Source organism: Carassius auratus, unplaced genomic scaffold (assembly GCF_003368295.1).
Source record: "Carassius auratus strain Wakin unplaced genomic scaffold, ASM336829v1 scaf_tig00215740, whole genome shotgun sequence".
Classification (NCBI taxonomy): domain Eukaryota; kingdom Metazoa; phylum Chordata; class Actinopteri; order Cypriniformes; family Cyprinidae; genus Carassius; species Carassius auratus.
The window spans coordinates 21,959-29,192 of record NW_020528219.1 but is presented as its reverse complement, the minus strand read 5'-3'; the positions used below and the strand labels follow the sequence as shown (position 1 = coordinate 29,192).

Here is a 7,234-nt window from a genome sequence, read left to right as displayed (position 1 = left end):
CGTAGTAACATTGCTGGGTTCAATCCCGGGACAAGCGCTGTGTGAACAAAAGCCAGATCTAATGCTGTGTCTAAGTGATGACGCACGTTATCTTGCGACTCTTTTAGTGGCTGTTTTGAAGGAAGATCAACGTTCACTGAAAAAAAAAAAGATCGAGATCGTTCGCCAGATTCAGTGAAAGTATTACCTGCCTAATGTTTTCGACTCGTACATTACACGTCACGCCCTGATGTCCCGTGTCATTATGGGACCTGTATTTGCCGGAATCACAGTGTGAAAGGGGCTTTATTGAGCTTTTCCTCAATTTTGGACTGTAGACTGTGGACTGTCCTTCCTTCTTGTTTGTTGCTTAAAGATTTTTTTTTAAATCGGTATCGGCCATGAAAAATCATGATCGGGGCATCCCTAAAAAATATCATAATTTGTGCTCTGAAGATGAATGATGGTCTTACAGGTTTGAAACGACATGAGGGTGAGTAATGACATGTTTATGTTTGGGTGATCTAGCCATTTAAACACACCTGAACCAGCTAATCAAGGTTCTTGGGAATTTTAAAACAAAGAAGTCTTACCTGAAGTTCCAGGCAGGTGTGTTAGAGCTGAACCCCACAGAACACTGGCTTTCCTAGAGCAGGTCTGGACACCCCTGCCTTGCATCAAAATAAATTTATCAGTTTATAGTAATACCACATATTTTGTATTTATTGTATTAATAAACCTTATCTTATTATATCTGTCTTTTTTTGTCAATTTTCAGTAACCAGTGAGAGAATAATGTTTTTATACAAGGTTGTTCTTACATGTGTAGTGGGCACCAAGAGGGTTTCATTATTTGTCCAAGGACTCTTCTTCATTATGCAAACATCTTCATAAGTTTTGCAGTCCGGATCCAGTTTGGCAAAGATTGTTGATTCTGATGGGCCTATGGTAATTCTGTATGTCTCAAATTCTGCACAAATATGTAAACACATGAAGCGCAATGTGTAAAAAAAAAAAAAAAAAAATGAACAGCAAAAACCAATTCAATTATCAAAATATTAAATGATTTATTTGTGTGAGTGATGACTAGTGTCATGTTTACCATTCCAAAAAGGAGGACCTGATTACATATCTGGAGCATATGTATAATGTGAACAGCTCAGAGTAGTGTCCGGTTTAAAGTCATTGTTTGACCACACAGCCATGTTCATAAACAAAGCTTCAAATACTTCCACTGTGCTGAGCCAGGGCTCTCAAAACTTGGTCAACATCTCATGGTTAGACATTTATTGATTATTTATCTTTTTCAATTAATTAAAATATACATATTATAACAAATTAGAGCTGAACCCCACAGAACACTGGCTTTCATAGAGCAGGTCTGGACACCCCTGCCTTGCATCAAAATAAATTTATCAGTTTATAGTAATACCACATATTTTGTATTTATTGTATTAATAAACCTTATCTTATTATATCTGTCTTTTTTTGTCAATTTTCAGTAACCAGTGAGAGAATAATGTTTTTATACAAGGTTGTTCTTACATGTGTAGTGGGCACCAAGAGGGTTTCATTATTTGTCCAAGGACTCTTCTTCATTATGCAAACATCTTCATAAGTTTTGCAGTCCGGATCCAGTTTGGCAAAGATTGTTGATTCTGATGGGCCTATGGTAATTCTGTATGTCTCAAATTCTGCACAAATCTGTAAACACATGAAGCGCAATGTGTAAAAAAAAATAATAAAAAAAATTGAACAGCAAAAACCAATTCAATTATCAAAATATTAAATGATTTATTTGTGTGAGTGATGACTAGTGTCATGTTTACCATTCCAAAAAGGAGGACCTGATTACATATCTGGAGCATATGTATAATGTGAACAGCTCAGAGTAGTGTCCGGTTTAAAGTCATTGTTTGACCACACCGCCATGTTCATAAACAAAGCTTCAAATACTTCCACTGTGCTGAGCCAGGGCTCTCAAAACTTGGTCAACATCTCATGGTTAGACATTTATTGATTATTTATCTTTTTCAATTAATTAAAATATACATATTATAACAAATAAAGGTAATTACTTCCACTTTTGAAAGTCATTATGTATTATTAATACAATTAATTTAAACAAATATATTTGGCACACAAAATGAGATAAGAGAGAAACTCCTATTCGCCATTTGATAGTTATATGAGGAAGTAGCTGAATGACAAATCATTCTGTCTCTTAACATCTCTTATTTATAAGCCATATGTATAATATAAAGTAAAGGTAAGTGATAGGACGTTTTATTTTTGGATAAACATTTTATTAATAAATACAATCTCTCTTAAAATACCTTATTGGGTTATGATAAGCAAAACAGTTTGGTTTGATCTAGCGCAGAACTAAAACTTTAATGAAATATTTCCCCCACTTATAACATTATTTTATGATTAGCTAGCTCCACACTGGAGAGCTGCTTTATAACAGAAAATCAAGTTATAATTCTAGCGACACTGACTCTGTATTTTCATGTTTAATATTGAAAAGCTATCGATTGCATAAAGGACTGTTATATAAATAAACGTGACTGGACTTTTCGTGCCTGGAGAATCTCAGAGTTTGTGCCAACATCCACATCGCTGTCTTCTTAAGAGCTTTTATATCGCGGTCAGTTTTTTGTTGTGTATATGCAGTTATTGAGAGGAAGGCGTGCAGTAACGTTATATATTTACATATTCATCCAAGGTTCGGATCGGGTCGGTTTCCTCGAACTGAATTGAATCAGGAGAGTGTATTACATTTATATATATATATATATATATATATATATATATATATATATATATATATATATATATATATATATAAAGTAAATACATTACAGAGAGTCGTGCGCTTTCACATCTCCCAACCGCTCAAAATCATTTATAAACGGTGCAATAAACCGATTACACAATACTAGTTTGCAAAACAAAAGCACCCCAAAACAGAAACTCTAAGATAAATTAAAGACTTTGACTTAACACAAGAAAAACTCTAGATTGTCATACCTGACTGGGCTCTTGCTCCCCTCTGCACCGTCATCAAATGTGTTGGAAATCGTCACTTCCGTTTTTTTTTTGAATTACGAAATTAAACCCTTTACGTTAGTTTAACGATTGATAATTAAGTAAAGTTTAAAATTAAACAGTTTAAGATGATGAAACACAATACAATTGTACAAATATATTTGTGTTGTTTTAACAAAAACCACAAATCCAATTTTTGAGTGCAACTGTATATTATTCTGTATGCATCTGCATATGTAGTGCATGTATGTACTTTCTTACATATAGATATTGATATATGGCTATTGATGAAAAAAATAAAATGTATGTTTTCAAATAGAATTTGTGTAGTATTTATTTTTTTTATGAGCTGGTTAAGAAGAGGTAAAATAATACATTTTATAAAAGATTCGAAAATGGGATAGAAATGAAATGTGGATGTGTAGACTTGATAAAAGTTCAAACTGTTCAAATAAGGAAAACACATGAATAAGGAAACCATAGGCATGTGAAATGTATGTTGTTTGAATAGTTTGGCATATATAAATTAAACATATTGGTTACATATATGGTCAAAACATACAGTATTATATAAATAATAATCATATACATCATATTAATATATGTCAATATACTAATTTAATATGCTATAAACCTATATCAACATATATCTAGAGATATTTATATATGTGATAGCAATGTATTGTCTTATATTTAGCATATATGATGGTGTCATTAGCGATATAGGGACATATATGTCATATTACATTTCCGTATGGGAGAAAAGCTTTTGAGCAGATTTCGGCTAGATTTCACTTCATTTGAACAGATGCAGTATTTCAACATTACTGCTCTCAGAAACCTCTAAACTGACAATCTTGAGCATTGAAGCTCAAACATAAGTTTCTGTGCATATAACTTCTAAACACATTAAAAACAGTCTTACAGAATTGCAAAAACATTGTATTTCATAAGGCATAAGCATCCTTCAGTTTGGCAAGATTTGCACTGAATATTGAATGAAACAGCTTTCTCTGATACAGAGAAAAGCTTTTCAGCAGATTTCAGCTAGATTTCACTTCATTTGAACAGAAGCAGTATTTCAACATTACTGCTCTCAGAAACCTGTTTTTGTGCATATAACTTCTAACACATTAAAAACAGTCTTACAGCATTGCAAAAACATTGTGTTTCATAAGGCATAAGCATCCTGCAGTTTGGCAAGGTTTGCACTGAATATTGAATGAAACAGCTTTCTCTAATAGAGAGAAAAGCTTTTGAGGAGATTTCGGCTAGATTTCACTTCATTTGAACAGATGCAGTATTTCAACATTACTGCTCTCAGAAACCTCTGAACTGACAATCTTGAGCATTGAAGCTCAAACAAAAGTTTTTGTGCATATAACTTCTAACACATTAAAAACAGTCTTACAGCATTGCAAAAACATTGTGTTTCATAAGGCATAAGCATCCTGCAGTTTGGCAAGATTTGCACTGAATATTGAATGAAACAGCTTTCTCTGATAGAGAGAAAAGGATTTGAGCAGATTTCAGCTAGATTTCACTTCATTTGAACAGAAGCAGTATTTCAACATTACTGCTCTCAGAAACCTGTTTTTGTGCATATAACTTCTAACACATTAAAAACAGTCTTACAGCATTTGCAAAAACATTGTGTTTCATAAGGCATAAGCATCCTGCAGTTTGGCAAGATTTGCATTGAATATTGAATGAAACAGCTTTCTCTGATAGAGATAAAAGCTTTTGTGTGAGTGATGACTAGTGTCATGTTTACCATTCCAAAAAGGAGGACCTGATTACATATCTGGAGCATATGTATAATGTGAACAGCTCAGAGTAGTGTCCGGTTTAAAGTCATTGTTTGACCACACCGCCATGTTCATAAACAAAGATAAACAGAATATGTGATTTGGAGAAGAGTTGTTGAATAAAGTCGATATTTTTGTTTTCTTTGCACAGAATGTATTCTTGAACCTTTGTAAAATTGTGGCTGAAGCATTGATGCCACATGGACTGTTTTACTGATGTCCTTACTATGACTCTGGGAACATTTCTGTTGCATTGCAGCCTTTATGGAGGTTCAGAAATCTCTCGCATTTTCATAAAAATATTAGGAATGCACCAATTGACCGGCCATAAATCGCAAACCAGACGGTTTTTGCTTTAAATATGCGATTGGTAATCGGCCGGTCTTTGGAATTTTTTCCGGCCGATTTTTCCGGAAGTGCGCCCGCGTGCTCCGACTACATTACTTCTGTGTGAAAGCAAACACATCCCGGGATTGATTCCAGCATTGAACTCGGGTCGGTGACGTAGTAACATTGCTGGGTTCAATCCCGGGACAAGCGCTGTGTGAACAAAAGCCAGATCTAATGCTGTGTCTAAGTGATGACGCACGTTATCTTGCGACTCTTTTAGTGGCTGTTTTGAAGGAAGATCAACGTTCACTGAAAAAAAAAAAGATCGAGATCGTTCGCCAGATTCAGTGAAAGTATTACCTGCCTAATGTTTTCGACTCGTACATTACACGTCACGCCCTGATGTCCCGTGTCATTATGGGACCTGTATTTGCCGGAATCACAGTGTGAAAGGGGCTTTATTGAGCTTTTCCTCAATTTTGGACTGTAGACTGTGGACTGTCCTTCCTTCTTGTTTGTTGCTTAAAGATTTTTTTTTAAATCGGTATCGGCCATGAAAAATCATGATCGGGGCATCCCTAAAAAATATCATAATTTGTGCTCTGAAGATGAATGATGGTCTTACAGGTTTGAAACGACATGAGGGTGAGTAATGACATGTTTATGTTTGGGTGATCTAGCCATTTAAACACACCTGAACCAGCTAATCAAGGTTCTTGGGAATTTTAAAACAAAGAAGTCTTACCTGAAGTTCCAGGCAGGTGTGTTAGAGCTGAACCCCACAGAACACTGGCTTTCCTAGAGCAGGTCTGGACACCCCTGCCTTGCATCAAAATAAATTTATCAGTTTATAGTAATACCACATATTTTGTATTTATTGTATTAATAAACCTTATCTTATTATATCTGTCTTTTTTTGTCAATTTTCAGTAACCAGTGAGAGAATAATGTTTTTATACAAGGTTGTTCTTACATGTGTAGTGGGCACCAAGAGGGTTTCATTATTTGTCCAAGGACTCTTCTTCATTATGCAAACATCTTCATAAGTTTTGCAGTCCGGATCCAGTTTGGCAAAGATTGTTGATTCTGATGGGCCTATGGTAATTCTGTATGTCTCAAATTCTGCACAAATATGTAAACACATGAAGCGCAATGTGTAAAAAAAAAAAAAAAAAAAATGAACAGCAAAAACCAATTCAATTATCAAAATATTAAATGATTTATTTGTGTGAGTGATGACTAGTGTCATGTTTACCATTCCAAAAAGGAGGACCTGATTACATATCTGGAGCATATGTATAATGTGAACAGCTCAGAGTAGTGTCCGGTTTAAAGTCATTGTTTGACCACACAGCCATGTTCATAAACAAAGCTTCAAATACTTCCACTGTGCTGAGCCAGGGCTCTCAAAACTTGGTCAACATCTCATGGTTAGACATTTATTGATTATTTATCTTTTTCAATTAATTAAAATATACATATTATAACAAATTAGAGCTGAACCCCACAGAACACTGGCTTTCATAGAGCAGGTCTGGACACCCCTGCCTTGCATCAAAATAAATTTATCAGTTTATAGTAATACCACATATTTTGTATTTATTGTATTAATAAACCTTATCTTATTATATCTGTCTTTTTTTGTCAATTTTCAGTAACCAGTGAGAGAATAATGTTTTTATACAAGGTTGTTCTTACATGTGTAGTGGGCACCAAGAGGGTTTCATTATTTCTCCAAGGACTCTTCTTCATTATGCAAACATCTTCATAAGTTTTGCAGTCCGGATCCAGTTTGGCAAAGATTGTTGATTCTGATGGGCCTATGGTAATTCTGTATGTCTCAAATTCTGCACAAATCTGTAAACACATGAAGCGCAATGTGTAAAAAAAAATAATAAAAAAAATTGAACAGCAAAAACCAATTCAATTATCAAAATATTAAATGATTTATTTGTGTGAGTGATGACTAGTGTCATGTTTACCATTCCAAAAAGGAGGACCTGATTACATATCTGGAGCATATGTATAATGTGAACAGCTCAGAGTAGTGTCCGGTTTAAAGTCAT

The 7,234-nt window shown here is 34.4% G+C and overlaps 1 long non-coding RNA gene across 4 annotated transcripts; it reads right to left on the bottom strand.

Annotated features, from left to right (window-relative positions):
• Nucleotides 1-593: 593 nt before the first annotated feature.
• LOC113095475 (uncharacterized) lies at nucleotides 594-6,897 on the bottom strand. 4 transcript variants are annotated; one of them, XR_003288350.1, is made up of 5 exons: nucleotides 6,867-6,897; nucleotides 6,142-6,290; nucleotides 1,525-1,673; nucleotides 801-949; nucleotides 594-650 (listed from the first exon to the last, which is right to left on the bottom strand). It is a non-coding gene; the product is annotated as an uncharacterized LOC113095475 (long non-coding RNA). The 4 variants fall into 4 exon arrangements; XR_003288349.1 differs by lacking the exon at nucleotides 6,867-6,897 and having other exon boundaries at nucleotides 6,142-6,296; XR_003288351.1 differs by lacking the exons at nucleotides 6,142-6,290; nucleotides 6,867-6,897 and adding an exon at nucleotides 3,013-3,035 and having other exon boundaries at nucleotides 1,525-1,683.
• Nucleotides 6,898-7,234: the final 337 nt, after the last annotated feature.